This window comes from Leucopleurus acutus (assembly GCF_964270905.1).
Source record: "Leucopleurus acutus genome assembly, chromosome: 5".
Classification (NCBI taxonomy): Eukaryota; Metazoa; Chordata; class Mammalia; order Artiodactyla; family Delphinidae; genus Leucopleurus; species Leucopleurus acutus.
In genome coordinates this window covers 97,793,045-97,814,684 of record NC_139147.1, presented here as the reverse complement: position 1 = coordinate 97,814,684, position 21,640 = coordinate 97,793,045, and the positions used below count along the sequence as shown (strand labels likewise).

The 21,640-nt window shown below is 39.3% G+C and overlaps 1 protein-coding gene and 1 pseudogene across 2 annotated transcripts in view; both read left to right on the top strand.

The window, feature by feature from the left end:
• The window catches only part of LOC309961779 (EGF-like and EMI domain-containing protein 1), a gene marked incomplete at both ends in the record, with an annotated part of 452,551 nt that overhangs the window by 356,375 nt on the left and 74,536 nt on the right, over positions 1-21,640 (top strand).
• Positions 18,698-19,206, top strand: LOC309962395 (nucleotide triphosphate diphosphatase NUDT15-like; annotated as a pseudogene). Its single transcript has one exon. The product of its transcript is annotated as a nucleotide triphosphate diphosphatase NUDT15-like (transcript).

The following is a 21,640-nucleotide window of genomic DNA, read 5'->3' as shown; positions in this document are numbered from 1 at the left end:
AGGGGAGGTTCAGGGGGCCTGTCATGTAACAGAACCGGACACAGCTTGAGTTTTGAAACTGCAGACCTTCAACTGAAAAAAGGAGTCCAACATTTTCTTCTTTAATGATTTTGCTATTATAATAATAAAGGATTTTACAGAGACGAATAGAATGTAGATGGAAGTCTATTGGGTAGAAATTTTGTATATGTGGGGATAGGGCAAACCTCAGGGAAATTCCTAAGTTCTCTGTGTTACTTCAAGCTTATTTGTTGTTGTTACTTCTATGTTCTCCTCAGGGTAATACTTTCACCTTTATCAACACGTGCCGGAGCCCCAGTGGTCTCCACCTTATCAAAAGCAGAATAGGGAAGGATATGCTATCACTGATTTAATTCCTAGTATTACTAGAGGTAAACTCTCCCAGAGAATTCTATTTAATTTTTATCAGCTTGTCTTTGGTTAAAGGGATTTCAGCCATTCTGAAGTAGGAGAGAATTTGGATGAATCCTCCTGAAACCCCCTTAATAATAAGGAAAATAATAAAAATAATAATAGAAGCGAACATTTGTTGACTTTTCACTAGGTACCAGGCGGTATGCTATTGACTACTTTTATCCTTAAGACGTACCCATGGGTTAGGCCCTATTACAAAGCTGCATCTTTACAGATGATACAATCTCAGTGGCCTTAAGTTACCAGTAGCCTCAGCATCACCTGGGAAGTTGTTAGAAATGCATATTCTCAGCCCCCCACCCCCAGACCTAAAGAACCAGAAACTGAGGAGTTAAAACAGCAATCTGCTTTAGCAAATTCTCCAGGTAAGTTGGACGTCCTAAAGCTTGAGAACCACTGGCCTAAACATGTGCCTTTCCAATGGAACTTCTCACAGGGGTCTTTTTTTGCTTTGTGCTGAATAGCAGGGGCCTGTGCCACGTTCCGATCTGTGTCCTAGTGCCAACAAATGCGCCTGCATCATGAGAGGTATTCAGTCAATACACACTTTAGAGTTGTGGGTCAATCTGTAATGATTCATCCTAGGTAGCTCTGAGGGTGACAAGATGATTTGATAATTCACAAGCCCACTTTATCTAGATGTGTTTTCTCTTCTTACAGGTAGAAAGATCTGTAATTCCTTTCAAGCAAACATCAGGCTACTGAGACACCAGGGTCAGTGTGTAATGATGGGGTTTTCACTTGTCAATTGGAGTATTCTTCTTAAGACCTCAAGGCCTGAGCAGTGCACTTGATTCACTGTGTTTGTATTTTGACAGAGTGGGTGTCAGGAGTAGGGGAGAGGGCTTCTACTATATTCTATGTATTCAGGGAGTCACAAACAAGCAGAAAAGTTGTGAATACACAAAGCAGATAAGCATTAAAGCTTAAAATATGAATTTAAAGCAATAAGAGAATCCAAATTATAAAGCAGATCATAATTAATAAAAAAATGTATGCAGGTAGTCATGAAAGTTGTAGACTCTGGTGTTGTGCCCAGAGCACTAGAATAAGGAGCCTCATTTTGTCTGTAAAATGCCCTACCTACCTCATCATTTTATTAAGAGAATCCAAAAGCATAACACACAGACCATTCTGCTGTAACATGTGTTCCTAAAAACATTCACAGCCCTAAAAATAATGCAGCTTTAAAAACAAGAAGGGCACAGCACTAAAAACAAATGCAACTTTATAACCTGAGCTCTATCTAAAACAACCAAAATTTTAAAAATACTACTGTGGTTTAAAAGACCACTTAAATTCCTAAAAAGGAAATCCTGCAATAAATATAGGATGTTACCTTAGAGAGAGAGAGAGAGAGAGAGAGAGAGAGAGAGAGAGAGAGAGGAGGGAGGGAGGGAGGGAGGGAGAGGGAGGGAGAGGGAGGGAGGGAGGGAGAGGGAGGGAGAGGGAGGGAGGGAGGGAGAGGGAGGGAGGGAGGGAGGGAGGGAGGGGGGGAGAGAGAGAGAGAGAGAGAGAGAGTAGATAGATAAAAGGGAGTACAAAAGTGCCAAAGCTTTTAATTTATGAGGACAGATCAAAAAACACCATGTGCATGGGTAAGTGCTTTCAAGAGCAAGCAGGCGGCCAAAGTTAAGAGGAAGAATATAGAATGAATGGGTATTGCTTATAGCACCATAGTCCTCCACCACCCTTTCTGTGTTTCAGTTGTGTAGTGTATATTTCACTCCTGGTACTTACTGGGACAAAACAGTAACATGCTGTAAAAAATTCAAATCTGAACCAATGCATTAAATTGATCTAATTCCATTATAATTATACCTATATCTTATCAGCTAATTCTCCTTCTGAGAACACTTGTAACTAAACAGGCTGTATCTGAAAGTATTGTAAAGCACAGTATACAAGTAGCTAGTTTCACTGGCATTATTTTGTTTACAAAGAAAGGCCCAACGTAACCAAAATCATCTGTGCAATCAAGGCATCTATGAATTCTTCATTAAATCTTTTACAACATGCAAATGGTAGGGTGCTGAATGACTTAAGGAATATTAGCCAAATGAACTATTTGTAGTCTTAGGATTCTATTCTGAGCGATTGGGATGTATCTGTGGATAAAGCAATCAGTTAATATACCACTGCTTATAAAAATTCTATCGTGATACCAAGATAATCTTGATATATCTAGGAATTAGGCATTTTGAATAACCAAGCTTTCTAGAGGTATGTTTATTCACGAAATCTGTTTAATTTGATGGAAAGTTTTCTAAATTAAAATTAGAGGACGTGAAAATAATACATTGCAACAGTGATGACAGGAATGCCTTTTCTTGTTGTCATGGCCTCAGAAGTCAAGAAAGTAAGAAAGAGCTTCTCCGGGTTTCCCTGGTGGCGCAGTGGTTGAGAGTCCGCCTGCTGATGCAGGGGACGCGAGTTCGTGCCCCGGTCCGGGAGGATCCCACATGCCGTGGAGCGGTTGGGCCCGTTAGCCACGGCCGCTGGGCCTGCACGTCCGGAGCCTGTGCTCTGCAACAGGGGAGGCCACAGCAGTGAGAGACCCGTGTACCGCAAAAAAAAAAAAAAAAAAGAAAGGGCTTCTCCATCCATTCTTTCATCTTGTCTGCTTTCCCCCACCTTCAGGTCTTACTTTTAGACAACAAAGCTCATTAAAAATATAAGTAATACATTGGAATATTAAGGAGTAATTTTGAAAATATACTTACAACATGAGAAAATGATTCTGATACACTATTCAGTGAAAAAAATCAGAGTACACATTTGTACAGCATGATTGAAATCTATATTGGAAAGAAAATATAGCAGATATAACTAGAGCCTCAAAAAGCTAATGATGGGGTTTTGCCAGGTTAAAGACCAGATGATTGACATGAGATGGGAGAACTTTGCCTAGCAGAAAAAAAAGGGGAGGGGGTGGCAGAAAGAGCGTTTCCTGCAAGGATGCCTTGAAGAAAGATCCAAGGAAATGGAAGGATAACTTGGAGTTCATCCTAAGGGCCACTACCTGATAGATAGATGTATGTTCACAGAGATTGAGAAATAAATAAAGCAGAAATTAGACATGGATATAGCTAGAGATATAGGAGCTAAAGATAGAAATACAGATCAGACATGTGAGACTAGAAATAAACACACTAAAATGTTAACATACTCTCTCCCAATAGTGGTTTTATGAGATATTTAATTTCCTTTTTAAAAATTCTTTTTTGTAATACCTACCTTTTGATGATGGTAATATGTTACTTTTAGAATCATAAAAATATTTTTTAAAGTTTATGCATGAGATAAGTGTGGGGGAGGAAAAAAGTCTTTCTCTACCCTTCTAGGTTCTTTTGGCTGGTCTAAAACTTAAACTGCCATGAGAAAAATTAACAGGAAAAAATCAAATTTAATTGCATATGTACAGGGGAGTTCCTTGAGAATATGAGGCCCCAGGACAAGTTAGGCAATGGAGGCTTGTATGCCATCTGAGAGAAGGAGAAGGAGGTAGGGGTTGGAGACTTCAAAGGGGAGGAAGGCAATTGACATGGAGATAGGAAAGCAAATGTTTGCTAAAAAAATGTTTGCTGGGCTGTGCAGAGACGATGCGACACAGAATGGACTTTGGTCTCCAGGCCCTGCAGACTTCCCCCTACCACACCTAGCCCATATTTTTTTGTAGATATCTCTGGTAACAGTGCTTTTTCTGTACCAGGCACTTTACCTAAGTTATTTTAGGCAGTTAAGAAGGAGGTAAAAATAAAGACTTCCTGAGCCTTTTGTTACTTAAAAAAGATCATCCGCAAATAATTCTCAAGCCAAAGAGACACGTTTTAGGGTGGCAAGTTTTGTTCCCCTACATAAGCTTGAGTAAGCATAGAGTAAGGCCCCATTTCCTTAGATGAAGAAGACAGTGTAAGCTCTAGGTTTTAAAATTCTAATTGCTACTTTTCTTGATGAAGAGAAGGTTCTACTATGTCACACTCTACAGGAATATTAGTGCTGGCTGATACACAATGACATGTATTAAACGAATTTTAGGCTATAAAACTTTTAGGTGTACCAGGCTGTTTATATTTTGCCTTTTATTATTAAAAATGCACATATGTATAGAGGCTGCTTAAGGGTAAAAGGTAGTAAATAACCTCTGGACAATAATTTCTCATGAGTCATTTCTTTAGATTTTATCCTGGAACCCAACCATTAATCTTGGTCTCCTTCACTTCTTTATTGTCTCACTGAGCTCATTGACATAGTTCAAAAGAGTAAGTAAATTTCAGAATGAGTAGTACCAACAACATCAGAAAGAGAATCTTAGTAAGCTAGAAACCATCCAAGAATTTATCAACTGGAGTTGTCTGTGTCTTTCATTTTATGGGAGAGATAGGAATAGAGGAGAAGGAAACTGAATTAACCCTTTCTGCTGTTCCTTAACATTTCAGAAAATGAGTATATAAAAAGACTCAATATTTCCATCCCTTAGGGGTGTTGTCAGGGTTTTTAGTAAAGTATTCTAAGAGGATAGATAAGATCATCTTCTCTTATCTTGGATGAGATGCTGATGAGCATGCTAAACTGTATTCACTGTATTGCAAACTAATTTGCTTCTCTCTTTCTGTGTTTAGAAATGTTTTTAAGACCAGTTTCTACCTTACTCCTTTTATTCCCCGTATTAATTAAAAATAATTATGTTAAGGTCTTGAACATTGTGAGTTGGTATGAAGGAGTAAACAGTAGCTTTTTTTTTTTTTTTTTTTTTTTGCGGTACGCGGGCCTCTCACTGTTGTGGCCTCTCCCGCTGCGGAGCACAGGCTCCGGACGCTCAGGCTCAGTGGCCATGGCTCACGGGCCCAGCCGCTCCGCGTCATGTGGGATTCTCCCGGACCGGGGCACGAACCCGCGTCCCCTGTATCGGCAGGCGGACTCCCAACCACTGCGCCACCAGGGAAGCCCAACAGTAGCTTTTTAATATTCAAGTTGCTCCTAATAGAAAGAAAAAGCTTTCAAAAATTGATAATAGAAAGACTTAGCATATTCCTTTTGAGCTGACATTTTGATAATGTATGATTTAAGTTGGAAAGATGTGCATTAAATTTCTGTGAAAATATTCATGAGAATATTAGACATACATTGTGATGTAAGAATATTTAAAAGTAATCTAAACTATTTTTCTGGGCTGAAAATGTGTTTCTGAATAATTAAATTTGTCAAGCACTGTTATTAGATTTTTAATAAGGGAAAGAAAATGGCACCAAATATTAAAATTTACTTTCATATAATATATTTAAAATAAATCTTTAATATTCTAACTATATAATTTTTGTACTTGTACCAAATGTTATTACTTTTATTTTAAGAATTTTTTGAGAGAACCTTGAATGTATCGTGTTCAGAGTTGATTACAATTATAGTTCAACTTTTATAATTGGAGATTTACATAAAACACTTATCAGACATTTGCAGTAAGTCAAAATACTGTAACGGCAATTCCAATAAGGAAAAAATTATAGTCCTTTTCTCCTAAGAACATAAATTAATAATTAGAAATTGAGAAAACGTATCTTTCCCTTATATGGCTTTCCAATCAGTTTAAACAATTACATCTTTAGTTAAAAGTGCATTCACAGCTCATAATTTTTTTGGATTTCCTCTTCAAGAAAAGCCTTTTCTTAGGGAAGTTTTGACAACTTACACTTTAAGTTTCTTGATGTTGAGGGCTGAGTATTAATATTTTGTGTCTTCCACATAACCTCACACAGTGTGATTACTAGTAATTATCTCTTTCTTGATTCATTTAACCAGAAATTTATCTGCCATTATTATTTCCAAAAATGAATTTTAAAATAAAGTCTACAGTTTGGAATGTTTCTTAACTATGTCTATTAAAAATAATTTTTTCTAGATGTTGTTTTATGTATCTCTTGGTTAAGAATTTGTCCCTCTTTTGCTGTGTTTTATTTTCTTCAGTTATAACACCTATGGTTATCTAGGTTTCTAAATGCAGGCTTCCACCACTGATGACCTCGGCACTTACTTTCAAGTATCAGTAATTTTACTTACGTTTAATAGTGATAAACATCCAGTCCTTATTACACTTTTATCTCTCTTTATTATAAACATACTTTGCTTTCACCTCATGACAGCAAATTCAGCAAATTCAATAATTTCCCCCCAAAGATTCCTTCTCAAAAATTAATAATAAAATGTCGTTTCACAGAAATATGTTACAAGTTCAGAAATATGTTAAATATTCACAAAAATATGAAGATAAAAATTATTTCCAACATTCACATTTCACCACATTTTTGAAATGTTTTTTCTGGTGAATTACTTTGTTTCAAATTTGATTTCTTGCCTGATTTTTAAGTAAACTGTCACAAGGTAGGTTCCCAGGAATCAGACTCTGAGATGGAGATTAACGTGCGTGAATCTTATTAGAAGGTACCCTAAGGATCAAAAAGTGTGGAAAGCAAGGAAGGGAAACAGGATTTGGCAGAAAGAAGAAAGTGATGTGTGATGCAGTCACACAAAATATTCAGCGGAACTCATGGGAAGTTCTGAAACTAGGATGGCCCTTCAGAATTGTGCTGACTGGGGGCCAAGGCCTGGGTTTTATACTCTGCAAATTCAATAATTTCCCCAGTCTTTGGATTTGGGCTGCCCCCAAAAGGGGACATATCCTTGGATAAAGAGGCTGTCTTCAGCAGAGGTAGTTCCTGAAGAGGGATGGCAGCTGAAGGCTGTGTTCTGGTAGCCCTCCTGGCACCTAGTGTGTAAATCCTTCATTCCTAAAGGGGGCTCTGGGTGGCATATCGTAGCATCCAATACAGTAGTCTACCACGAGCAGAGCTGGACATGTTCACTGCATCTACATCAAGCTGTTTTGAGCTGAGCCGCTCTCACAGCCCTGGCACACGAAATCATTGAGCAGATGCTGCTTTCTTTTCCTACCTCTTCACTTCCCTGACATTTTACCTTTCTTTGCATATTTAGAAGACCAGCTAGTGATGTGCTTTGTTTTCTCAGCTTTTGTGTATTAAAAATCAACACGAACACTGCAGATAGATTTAACTGACAAGGAGTCTGTTATTTTGTTCTCTATGTGTAGTTCTTCTAAAAGTGTTCAGTAGATCTTAATATAGTGTCTCTTTTGACCTTGTTTAATTTGAATGGACACTTTTAATTAGAGCCTGCAAAATTTCTAAATGTGCCATATGGTTTGCATGAAAGATTAAGAATAGAAAGAAGGGTAATTATTGTCTGTGGAATAGCTAAAAGAATATTCAACTAGCCAACTATCCAATGTGATTCAGATGTAAAAGAAACTGAAGGAACAGTGATCGGTTTTGAACTACATATGATAATTCTTTTCTGGCCTTTATATTTTCTATAGAATTTGTGGGTAAGACCTTAATACAAGTAGTGAATAGACATCCCCTAAAAACTTATATGTTTTATAATGATCAGATGTAACTTCTATCATGCGTTTGTAGCAGTTACTTACGAACATTAAACCTTGAAAGGAGCATTTGCTCTCAGATTATATCAAAATTCTGAAAAATGTTAAATGTGGATTAAATATTGATGTTCTTTCTTTAAGTTCAGATTTTGAAATATGGGAAATAGGCTTTGCCTGTGAACCATCTTAAGTTACTGAGGAAGTTTAAAGAAACCCTAGACAAGGCTTAGTTATAGCTATGATATTAGATATAGAATATGTAATATATTCACTTTCTGATAAATAGAAATTGGCAGCCAGGTGCCACTGGTGATTTCAGTTACCAGTTTTGGAGACATAATGCATGTAATTTTTAAAATATAGAAGTGATTCATTCTGATTATAATATGTATAAATAGAAAAGAGAAAGTGCAATTCTCTCTTTAGTAACCCTTTCTACCCTTTGTGCTTTCCCTTCTCTTTAGGTAGAATTAATCCCTGGTATCAGTTCTGCGTGCATCCTTAGTGGTCTTCTTCTAAGCATTTTATGGATCTGCATGAATATATCTGTGTATATATTCATAAATCCTAAATATTTGCATAAATGCATATGCATATATATATATACATGTACACACATATATGTATACATTCATATAATGCCATATACATTGTTCAGGAACTTTCTCTCTCTCCCACTCCTCTCTCTTATTTAGCATTATGACATCGACGTATTTTCACGCCTGCCCATTTAAATAGAACTTTTTATTTTAAAGTTGTTGCATAGTATTCTATAGGGTTGATTTACCAGTTTTACTTAACCAGTTTAAAGCATGTAGATAAGTGTTCTTTGAAGCTATCTTTATTTGATTTATTACAGTTAATTTATTTTATTAAATAGATGGATAATTTTTCTTTCCTTCTAAGATCAAAGTAATATATTTTTCTCCATTTTTGATGCTTAAATTTTTCAAAACATAAAATATTACATTGTTATTTATATATTTCTTAAGACTAGGATATTCATTATAAAATAAACTTACTACGTTTTAAAAAATACTTTTAAATCCTTCTTTTTCATATGTTTTGTTTCTCTGAAGCAGCCTCTTCTGTGCTTTTCCTTTTTTCTGAGAGTGCAGTAAGTTCCTCTATGACATTGTGTAATATGTAATAACAAATGCCAGGTTCTTCAAAACTAGGCACAATCCTATAAATTAAAGTCTACCTCCAAATAAAGTTTGTATTTGGGGTTACACTTCCCATTTTTGAGACATGCATTATAAAAACCTGACCTACTGGAGCCCATTCTTCCAATTCCTAATCAATGTCCATTCAACCAGAGCAATAACTGCTTCATAAGCTAAATTAGAGTGCCTTCTTACAGCTGATAATTCTTGGTACAGCCTCTTGAGCATCAAGTGCGAATTTCAAGGGAATCTGTCCCTAGACAAATTCAGCCTTATCAGCCTGAATCCAGACAGCTTTTGCTTCCCTTTGAATGCAACTCGCCTGTACTTTTCCATCTCTTTCATTTGTGCTGCCTTTGTGAATCCACAAAATCATGTTCAGAACACTAGTGGAAGAAAGAGCATAGGGGCCAGGACACATGCTTTCTTTACTAAAGCACTTCAGCCCCAACATGTTTGTCTTCCTTGTTCAATTCTCAGTGAGAACCTCATCTATGTCCTGTTTGCCTGCAGTCAGAAACTCTTAAATGATAAACCTGGAAATGTATTTTCCTTACACTGTCACGTCAGGTGCTAATAGAGTTCTCCCTTTTAAAATCATATCCACTCTCTAAAATGAATGACTTAAATCTAAGTCCATACTGTGACATTTGTTGGAATATTTCTAACATTGTCAACTGTATCCTTGGCATCTGTGACTCTTTTGGATTGAAGATATGTCGCATGATAAATAAGTTGTCCTATTAGATCTCTTTTATGTTAAGCAAGGTATCTTTTTTCAGTATGAGTACTTTTGTTTATATTCATGTATAGTATCATTAATTTATTAATAAATCTCTCTTAGGCTATCTACTACGCTCAAGATACTACACTAAGTACTAGGGGTCATTTATTTATTTATTTATTTGCGGTACGCGGGCTTCTCACTGTTGTGGCCTCTCCCGTTACGGAGCACAGGCTCCGGACGTGCAGGCTCAGCGGCCATGGCTCACGGGCCCAGCCGCTCTGCGACATGTGGGATCTTCCCGGACCGGGGCACGAACCCGTGTCCCCTGCATCGGCAGGCAGACTCTCAACCACTGTGCCACAAGGGAAGCCCTAGGGGTCATTTATTTTAGACCCTATAAAAATAGTTATAGGCAGCATGGTATGAAGGAGAAAGAGCACTGGATGCAGCATCAGAGACTATGGGTTTGCATCCTCACTTTGACATTTAAATGCTGTCAGATTTGGGCCAAAGTACTTAACCTGTAATTTTTGGATGTGATAGCAGAAGTACAGTTCTGCCAATGCATCTAATTTACATGACTAAACTGAACATTTCACGTCTCAGTCAAAAGTATCTGCATTTGAATTACCTCATTGATTTTGAGATTCCTGAAGGACTTCTTAAGTAAAAGAAGACAGGCACTGAAGACATCTCTTGTAGGAAAAAGACAACATTAATCCCAATGGAGAATTCCAGTCTCTACTCTGAAAAACATGCATTACTTGTAGGCCCAGAAAATGAAATATTCCAACTTCTGGTATGTTCAGATCTTTACTGGGCATTCTGTTAAACTTCCGTTTGGTGAGTGATAGGATGGAGAGGAGAAAATATCCAGGACTGGGAAGAAGTAGTCAAGAAAGGGAGAGAGAATCACTGAAGTGCCAGGACAGCAAATCTAAGGTAGGAGAGAGAACCGAGCAGGGAGCTGGTCAGTGCTATCCACATCTACAGAAAGGTCCAAAGTACTAGGTCCACGACTACTAGGCAATCTCAGGTAACCTTTGATCAGGCGGTTTTAGCAGTATGATGAGTGAGATGGCCTAACTGCCACAGGAGGTCAACGAAGCAGGGACAGTAACAGTTGGGCCGCTGGCTTTTGGAGTTGGAGGAGTAGCCAAATGGTAAAGACAGGGGTTGGAAAATGGAAGACACAGGGAAAAATAACCGATGACGAGGGAGAGAGGAAGAGTTAAGCTCAAGGCTATAACTGATGTTATGAAGCCTGAAGGATGGCAATGGAATCAGATTGAGGGCATCATGTAGAAAAACTGACTTTAGAACCCGTAAACAGAAGAGGAAGAGAAGTGGAAATAGGAGGCATTTTGTCATAGAAAGAGGGAAGTCAAAGGGGTTCTCATCAACTAGCTCAGGGTTCTCAATAAGATCAAAGGGGAGCAGCTCTTGGAAGCTGAGCAATGTGTGCAGGATGACCTACATAGGTCCCAGGGTCCACTGCAAAAATGAAACTGTGTAGTTGTTGTTCAAAAAGTATGGAAAAAGTGTTATTGTAGGTACTAAAATATAAGGCTTTTCTTTTTTTAAATAATCTCTCATCCTATCAGGGTGTTTATTGCTACCATGCTCCTCGGCATGGGGATACTTGGTGAAGTGCAGATACTCACACAGGCCCCATTGTCCTGCCTTGCAACTAAGCATGTGTGTGCCTGAGAACCCACACAGTGCCCTGGTTGGGGGCCAGAAAGCCAATCTCTCCTGCCTACCTGCTTACAACCTTACCCAATGTGGATGGGCAAAGCCCAAGGGTTCTCTGTGCTTGGACATGCTCAGTACTGGATCAGGGCTGAGTGGGAGACTCAACCCTGCAGAGTCATCCTCCAGGTGTGCTCTGTGGCTGCCAACCTGGAGTGTGGCCAGCTGCTGCTAAATCTTGCCAAGATGTCATGGAGGATGTTCACCAAACCCTAACCCTCTCCCAACCCATGGTCAGGCCCTCACTGAAGGGTGTGGGCAACAGAGAGTAGCAATGGTCACTGGGTACAGGTGGGGAAGGGCAGCCTGGAGGAACCATTCCAGAGAGAAGGGGAGTTGGTAGGAGATGAAAAGATGTGTGAGTTGAGGTTCCAAGTCCTTGGATCATGCCCTATTGTCCCACCCAACTTCACCTACAAAACACAAAGGCCAAGTTAAAGTATTAGATATTTCAAAATGGTGGACGTAGAACGTTAAACTCTAAACACTGGGCCCTTCTGAGCCCAATGCCCTTTGCCACTGTAAGTGTCACACGCCCTTGAAGCTGCCTCTGATTATGTGTGTGTGCATGGGTGTGTGTGTGTGTGTCATATAAAAAGCTTAGAATATCCACTGTAGAATTCAATAGGGCATCAGCATGAGCAGAATTGTTTGTGAGAGTTCCTCAGTAATGCTAACTTTGGTTGCTGTCTTTGGTGGAAAAGTAGAGTAAGTAGATGGTAGAGCCATATTAGGATTTTCATGGACCCCAAGGCATTTTTGCCTTCATGGGTGCTTTCAGTCACACAAAAAATTTTAATGTATACTTTATGATTGCAATGATATAAAAATTCTATCTTAAAATATTTTCTTCAACCTAAAAGGTTATAGTATTAAAACATTTATGTGGGCCTCTAAAAATATTATGGGTCCCAGGCACTGTGCCTAACAGATAAGTTGACCCCTGGTGGATGGTGATTGTCATTCAGAACTGGCACACGCATATGGGATGGGATCAGGCAAAGGATTCCGGAGAGCCAGTGAGGACAGCCTGAGATCCTGGCTGGGTGGAGAGACGTACAAGAAGTCCCTAGGGAATGAGGAATTTTTAGATGAGGAGTTGGAGCCACAGCAAAAGGAGAGGGAAGTAGCCAAGAGGAATGGATTAATAAACAAATGAAAGTCTGGAGTCAGAGTGGGAAATAGTCTAGGTTCTATGGTGTTGAAACTTTCAAAACATGAAAAGGTTCAGAGCTTTGGTCTAGATAAAGGCCAGTCATGGGCCACGTAAGTGTTCATTTTTATGTTTAATTTTACTCCTTGTATACACACAAAATGAGTTTTCTCAGGGGAAGAAAGCTTTGTAGATGACTCTTCAATTTTAAAAAGGAATATACCTGAATTTTATTCTCCCGGTTCCAGTTTATTTGGCTGTGATTAAAGTCAGAAATGAGAAAAGGCAATATTGTTTTGTTCCAGTTGGGGCTTTTGAATATAATCAGTGCACCAGTTATTGTGAACAGGAACTTCAGGGTTTAAATTCAGCACATTTCTACTTAATTTACAAGTGCTAATGTTTCTGAGATAATTTTAAGAAATATAATATCAGATTAGAGATGAGCTATTTTATAATAATGGAAGTCTCATTTAACTACAGGTTAAGTGACTACATTAAAAGGGAATACAATTATTTTAATGGATTTCTAATTAAATGCTTAAATCCTGGATTAACTAGAGGTGCCCTTTAATTTAAATTGATCTTTCTTGGAAATTTGGTTGAAAGCTGTTGGCAAAGAGAAAAAAAACTAAAAATAAAAAAAGATTTCATCTTTAGTGTGTAATACTTTATGATAAATTGTACATGTTTTGGTAAACACCAGACAAGGAAAGCTACAAAGAAAGTACAGGAGAATGTAACTTAATAATGGGTGAAAAACATAAACATATTTTTCCAAAAAGGAAGTATAACTTATAAACAAACGTAAGATGTTTATTCTCAAGAGCAAATTAAAGAAAGGTACCAATGTTACTAAATAAGTAAAGTAGCAAAATGTTGCATTGTTTTATTTGTACGATTGTGTTTATAATATTTTTTAATGTTTTAAAATAACTTTCTGTGATGGAAAAAATACATAATTCATTTTTTTCCTTCCAAATGTTTTGTATGTGGTAATGTTACATAAATACAAAAGGACAAGGGGGAGGAGAAGAAATAGGAGGAGAAAGAAGTCATAAAAAAGATAAAACAGTGAGCTCTCTGCAGATGTACAATCAGAGTATGAATAGCCATTTGTTAAAAATGTTGAAGGGACTCCTACCGTGTGTAGGGGTTGGGAATAGTTTATCTTTTAAAGCCCTTTCGAATCTTACAATTGGATAAATAAGTTATTCCTAACATTTTAATAAAAAAGTTTACTAGAAAAGAAATAAAGGTGACCCTAGAAGTGGCACACACAGCTTAACTACCTGCACAAAAGTATAAAGCAAACTCAAGCTTTTGTAATGTAAAGAGCAGCTCAAGCGTCATATAGAAAAAGCAGTGCTTCTTTCCTAATATGAACAAAAGTCCATGGTGAGATTCTGTTTCGTCTGGGTCACATGCCCTTCCTTGATCTAACCATGTGGTTAAGGAGACGGAATTCTCAGGGTGTCCCAGCTGGGGTCCTGGGCCCACCCTATTGTTTGATGGTGGTCATGGGACAGACAGGTGCCAACAGCCCTCACTCTGCCCCAGCCCACAAGAAAGGAGCTCTGTAATCACGGAAAAGAGAAGAGAAAAAAGTTCTGTTCAGACAAAATCCTTACTAGAACCCCCCAAAGTCATAATATCAGTTTGCCACATACGTTTTTTATCAGACTCCCATTCATCGTATGAATTGTGAGGTTTCTGGATGTATAAAATGGCCAGTTCCCTTTAGCTAGTTTGATAGTTGAGGCTGAGGTGTAGAGAGGAAGTCAACTAAAAGGGGTAGGGTTAATCAGAGGTAATAGAAAAGAGAGAGGCCAGCTTCTGAGCTCTGTTTCTGAGACTTAATTCCTAGCTTCTCACTCCATCAGCTGTCCCATGACCTAGAGCTGTCCAAGGCCCTAAAGCAGCCACTCTCCTGGTTTCTCTGCTGGCTGTCCCAGCTTGTGTGTCTCTCCTTCTCACTACCATTAAGGGATCTTAATCTTTCCTTGAATCTCATACGTGGGGACAAAGCTAATTAAAATCCACCCTGAGAGGAGAATGCCACCCTCATATTCACTTTCCCAAGAAAGTTTTCCCATTCACTCGTACAATCACTGGGCAAGAAAAGGCTCCCCATCTATCACCTATCTATCATCTATCTATCTATCTATCATCTATCTATCTATCTACCTACCTATCTATCTACCTATCTATCTATCTACCTATCTATCGTCTGTCAACAGGACCCCAGTGTGTATTCTGTCCTGTGTCCCAACACCTGGGAAAACATGCACCTTTCAAGCAGTGACCTCTACAGTATCCAGAGCTCCATGTGCCCCTCCCCCCATTCAAGACCCTTAGAGTTAGGTATTCAAAGGTCTTTGAATAATTTCTAGATCAACCCAGTTATCTCAATCAAGCAGGCAGTCAGCTAACCATTATTCATTACCTGCCTCTGATTTCCAAGCCCTGCTTTTGTCCTCCCCTTTCCCATGGCCCCTCTTCTCCCTCTCTAGATGTGTCTCCACTCACCATTCATTTAGGAAACACTTACTAAGCACCATCTAAATGCTAGCATTATGTTAGACCCCAAGGAAAAGAGGAGAAGCAGAACCAGTCACTGTCCAAAAGATTAAAATCTCTCAGAGGATCATACCTTTCATTCTCCTAGGGGATGAACCTTGAGTTTGGCTAAACATTTCTGTTTCTCTAACCGAATGCCTAGGGTGAATGCCTTATCCATTCCTGGAAATAATATCCTTAGCTCTCAGCCTACAGAGAGTTTGGCTCTTTCTTGAAAACTGGAAGAGAATGAATGTATTTGGACTGTGAGTTGAACTGGATGTAGAGAAAAGTAGTTAAGCAAAATAAACTGGATGAATTTTTGTTCAGCTCAGTTTTACTGGCTCACTCACCTTCTTTTGCCATTTGTGTGTGATATGATGAAGTACAAAGATGATGTTGCATATCATTAAGTGTATGTCAGGTTGATGTTTGCAGTAGGCTCTGTATACAAGCTTTGTTTTCATTGCTTGCAGCTCCCTCACATAAAGAGACTGTGATGACAATATTGTATCACAATATACCAGAGCCTCATCACAGTGTGATCCTCAGGGATGATATTGGGTCATGTTATAGATAAGCAGCAATATAATAGATCCAAGAAGGCATGACCTTGGAAGCTCTGTTTTCAATAAGAAGAAAGAATAGGTTATTCTGGGCTTGGAAAAAATTTTAAAAATAGTCATCCCCAAAGGCTAACTTGCCTTCCACATTCTGCACTGTAGCAGAAAGACTTTATAATTTCCAAATAGACCAGATTGTTTTCAGTCCTCATTTTTTTTGATTTTCAACAGAATTGATTTTGTTGTTCATTCCCTTTTAAAAAGTCTCTCCTCCTTGGGTACAAGGATTCCACACTGTCTGCTTCTTTCCACCTTCTCCCACTCCTCTTTCTCAGTCTTTTTTACTGAGCCTTCTTCCTCTAAATTAATCTATCCATTACTCATCTATTCATTTTTTTCACTTTTTTTTGGCCACGCCAGGTGGCATGTGGGAATCTTAGTTCCCTGACCAGGGATCAAACCTGCGCCCACCACAGTGGAAGCATGGAGTCTTAACCACCGGACCTCTAGGGAAGTTCCTTTTATTTTTCACTTTTTCAATAAATATTTGTTGTGCATACTATGGGCCAGGCACTGAATTAAGTACTGGAAATACAGTCATAAGCAAAATACACACCATCTCTGCCCTCAAGGAGCTAACATATAGTAAAATTGTTGGTTCCCTGGATTGGGTATTTTCGATGCTTTTTAAAATGTCATTGCAGGCACAGAAGTATGACATCTTTTCCTTCCTCCTTCCTGAGCTAACACAAAGGATCAGCTTGTCAAATCAGGCCCAGGAAGGTAAGAGATCTATCCAGTATTATGCTTTGCTAATAATTTCAAGGCTACAAGCAATCAACAGGCCTAAGTGGAACAAGGAGAAAATAGGAACATCTTTGCGGCTGCTCGGGTCTTTCCACTCTGCAATGGACATGATTCTCTAACCCAGAGTAACAGATGCTCATGTGTGTGATTTCTCTTCTGTATATAACAAGGACTGTGCAGGGTCTCAGATTCTACCCTACTTTTACATTAACCAGTTAGCCTGTAACTGTTTCATAGATGCTGACAGAAGACGTGAGACTCCTGGGTTAGAAACAAAGGACTTTATGACTCCTGGCAAAAGTAGTAGCCAGAGCTTCATTTGTTTGTGTCAATTCCCCATGTCCCCCCCAAATCCCATAGCAGTGACACAATGGGCTCATTATAGATGCCTACACATCAATTGGTTGCATTAAAAAAGGGGACCACTGAGCTTGGGGAATCCACCACCTTTAGTTAGTGGAAACAAGCCTGTTTGTTTTCTCAGTGGAGATGTTAGCTCATCTCTCTGTGCAAACCCAGTCCTGAAAAATGGCTGGGGTAAAGAGTGATCAGACATAAAATATGTAAGCATGCTCAGGGTCCAGTGTGGATTGCTACTCCCAGCATATACTTTCTCTTGGAATGCACTAATATGGTTTGAGATTCTCAATAATTTGAGAATTCCCTCTTATGTCTTTAAGTCAACCTTCTCTGTTGGTCCCTTCCCATCAATATTTAAACTAATGCAAATCTGGTCCACCTTAAAAACTCTCTCCCTCTACCACACTCTCCTGTCCAATTACAACCTCCTTTTCTTAATAGTCAAACTTATTACAATATGTGTCCTAACTTTCTGTCTCCCTTTCTTTGCCTCCAGCTTCTTCTTCAACCCCCCACGCTGCATCTGGGATCAATTTGCTACTCTACTGAAACAGCCTTCTAAGTCTCAACTTCCTCCTCTGTAGGTAGAAGTAATAGAAATATTCACTAAATAGGTCTGTTTTGAGTATGAAATGTGTTAATAAATGTGATGAGTTGAGAGCAGTGCCTGGCACATTGTTCGTGCTCAGCAACTGTTAGGTAGATTGTTGTTATTAGCAACCTTTTATTTTTTTTTTTTTTTCGGTACGCAGCCCTCTCACTGTTGTCGCCTCTCCCGTTGCGGAGCACAGGCTCCGGACGCGCAGGCTCAGCGGCCATGGCTCACGGGCCCAGCCGCTCCGTGGCATGTGGGATCTTCCCGGACCGGGGCAGGAACCCGTGTCCCCTGCATCGGCAGGCGGACTCTCAACCACTGCGCCACCAGGGAAGCCCCAGTGGGCACTCTTTAGTTCCTATTTGACATCCCTGTGTTGACCGCTTTTTCCTTCTTGAAACTCCCCCTCCTTCAGCTTCCATGATGCCAGACTCTCTTAATTTTCCTCTTACTTCTCTGGACAGCCTTCTTGGTCAGATCTGTGTGTTCTGTCTCAGGCTGTCTTAAATGGTGATATCCCTCAGAGTCCTCTGTTAATCTCCTTTCTCTTTTTTATCTACATGCTTTCACTTAATGATATTATTCACTCCTGTGCCTGAATTACTTTCTATATGGAGATGCCAACACTCTGTACCTTTTCATTTACTTTTTTAACAGATATTTTTAGGACATCTTCTATGTGCCAAACACTGGGATAGCTATTGTGAGTAAAACCGACAGGATTCCTGCTCTCATGCGACTTAGTCTTTAATAGGGAAAGCAGGATTCCTGCTCTCATGCGACTTAGTCTTTAATAGGGAAAGCAGATTTGTTTAATAGGGAAAACAAATAATCACACATACGATTCTACACCTATAGATGAGTTAATGGCTCCAAAGTAAAGGAAGACAGTCCTAAGAAAGTATAACACATCAATCTGACCTAGGGTAAAGGAGAAATGCAGGGCTCCTTAAGGCAGTGGTGCTTGGGTAGACATCAACAGGATGCAAATGTACTCACTAGGTAAAGGAGGAGAAGAGGAAATAGAAGAGAGTACAAAGTATTCAAAGAACTTCAAGAACATCAGTTTTGCTAAAACATCATAAGGGGAAAGGAAGAGCAAGATAGAATTAGACTCTCGCGCTATGACGGCCAGTGCAGAGCCGCAGGGGCAGCACCCAGGAGTCAGGGTAGGAGTCGTGGTGACCAGCTGCAGGCATCCTCCTGGGGAGGAAGACAGAAAGGGTCATTTGGAGACGGCAATCTCCAACTTCCCAGCGGCCAACTGGAGTTCGGTGATAGCTGGAAAGAATGTGCTCAAAGGGAAACCTGGGAAGAAGCAGCTCTTCACCTGAAAAATGTTCGCTTGGCCTCGGTTGTGAATTCTTTCGTTGAGGAAGAGAATTACCGTTATGTCACTATTTTAATGAAAGGAGAGGTGGATGTGACTCATGGTTCAGAACCAAAGAATGTAGAGCCTGAGAAAAATGAAAGTTGGGAGTGGATTCCTTGGGAAGAATTTCCTCCCCTGGACCAGCTTTTCTGGGCACTACGTTGTTTAAAGGAACAAGGCTATGATCCATTTAAAGAAGATTTGGATCATCTGGTAGGATATAAAGGAAACCACCTACCGGTGAACAAGGAGACTCCATGATTTGTTTTTTTTTTAATGGGTTAGCCGTAAAGTTCATTCGGTTTTCCTGTGAGATGGCTTTAGTAGCGCTCAGTTGTCTTTAACTTCATTCGAAGCAATTTTGTTAGATTGTATTGTGACAGCTGTCATATCAGTGTGCGTTTAAAGAAACACTTATCAAAATTGGTGAATTTTTGTGTAGCCATTTTAATATTGAAGATGGAAGAAAAAAGCAACATTTTTGGCATATTATGCTTATTTCAAGCAAGGTAAAAATGCAACTGAAACGCAAAAAAAGATTTGTGCAGTGCATGGAGAAGGTGCTGTGACTGAGCAAACGTGTCAAAAGCGGTTTGCGATGTTTCGTGCTGGAGATTTCTCGCTGGATGTTGCTCCACGGTCAGGTAGACCAGTTGAAGTTGATAGCGATCAAATCGAGACATTGATTGAGAGCAATGGACATTATACCACTCGGGAGATAGCCAACATACTCCAAATACCCAAATCAACTGTTGAAAAACATTTGCACCAGCTTGGTTATATGAATCGCTTTGATGTTTGGGTTCCACATAAGTGCCAAAAACCTTCTTGACCGTATTTCTGCATGCGATTCTCTACTGAAACGTAATGAAAATGTTCCGTTTTTAAAACAAATTGTGAAGGGCAATGAAAAGTGGATACTGTACAATAATGTAGAATGGAAGAGATCGTGGGGCAAGCGAAATGAGCCACCACCGAGCACACCAAAGGCCGGTCTTCATCCAAAGAAGGTGATGCTGTGTGTATGGTGGGATTGGAAGGGATTCCTCTAAATATACCCAACACGCTTTCAGCCAGTACTTGTGAAAAATTTTCAGGGACTGTGTTATGAATTGTATTTCAGACTCAGAAAATGTGATAAATGGTGATGTTGTGGTAATTCTGCTTTCCCTATTTCTCTGTGGTATTGACTGTGCTGTTTGTCATTACCAGTGTGCATGGAGGAGAGTGCAGAATTTGTCTTAATGTTTCAGTTCTAATAGAGAACCTAATTCAAGGGCGGGACATTCTGCAACAGTATTCCCATTGCAGAATTTAACACATTTGTTGATTTTCCTCTTTTATTTAAATCAAAAAAAGTTTTGGTAATATATTGTGACAGTCCCTGCAACTAGAGCAAACAAGACAGGTCTTTAGGGTGTATTTCCCAGGTTTCCAATTGAGAACCTAAAGCAAGGGAAGTGAGACAAACCATCCAGGATTTGTATCCCATCATTCACAGGCCCTGTCATTTTGGATCTCTCAGTTGATCTGAGATTCAGCTTCCTTATGTGTAAAATGCTATTACACTAGGGCAGTGGATCTCAAAGTGTGACCCAGGGAAGTCCTCAAGACCCTTTCAAGGATCCTCAGGGTTAAAGCTGTTTTTCTCGTATGAAGACTTCATTTGCTTTTTTCATTCTCATTCTTTCCTAAGTGTACAGAGGAGTTTGCATGTTGTGTGATACTGTAGCAGACTGAACGCAAAGCAGATATGAGAGTCTAGCTCTCTTCTATTAAGCTAGACGTGAAAGAAATTGACAAAAATGTAAAACAATGCCACTCTTTTCACTGGTTCTTTTGTTTTTTCTTTAAAGAAAAATACCTATATTTTTTATAAAAATTATGTTAACATATAACGGTTTTTGTTATTTGTAAATAAATTAATAAAAGAATTCTTTAAAAAAGAGAGAGAGAGAGAATTAGAGAAGGAAGCAGAGACCAGACCACACAAGGGCCTCCAGACCACATTGGTGTTCAGTTTAATCCTAAGAGCAATGGGAAGGAATTGAAGGGTATAAAACGGAGACAGGAGTGAGGGAACGGGTGACATGATCAAATTTTTGTTTTTGAAACATCACTGTGGTGCAGCAGATATTAGAGGACCAAATGGTGGATGGCAGGGGGGAGGGGGGGCTCTAGTTTGGATTTGAGTGGTGTCAGTGGACATGAGAAATGGACAGATTTGAGATGTTTTAGGAGATAATTTTGATATAGTAAAATTTGGTATTAGATCAAACGTGGGTGAAGGAAGGGAAAATATCAAGGATGACTCCTAAGTTTAGACTTGTGCAGGGAGATAGATGGTAGCTGAAAAATCCCCCCATGTTTTTCTCCTGATTTTAGTCCACATACTCAGTTGCCTACTGTCTATATCCCTAACTTCCAATATCACTTGCCCATCAAATCATGATGTCCAAGACTGAACTATTCTTCTAGTATCAAATGTTCCTCCTTCTGTGCTGTTGCAGTGAATGCGGTGAATGCCACAGCCAGCCAGCCAATCGTTCAAGTCAGTTGACCTTGACTCTTTCTTCTCCATCACATCCAGCTAATAACCAAATCATTTTGATTTTCTCTTCTTAAGCTCTTTTATATCTGCCCACGTTTCTCTATTTCCACTGCTACTAGCTTAGGTCAAGTCCTCAACATCTTT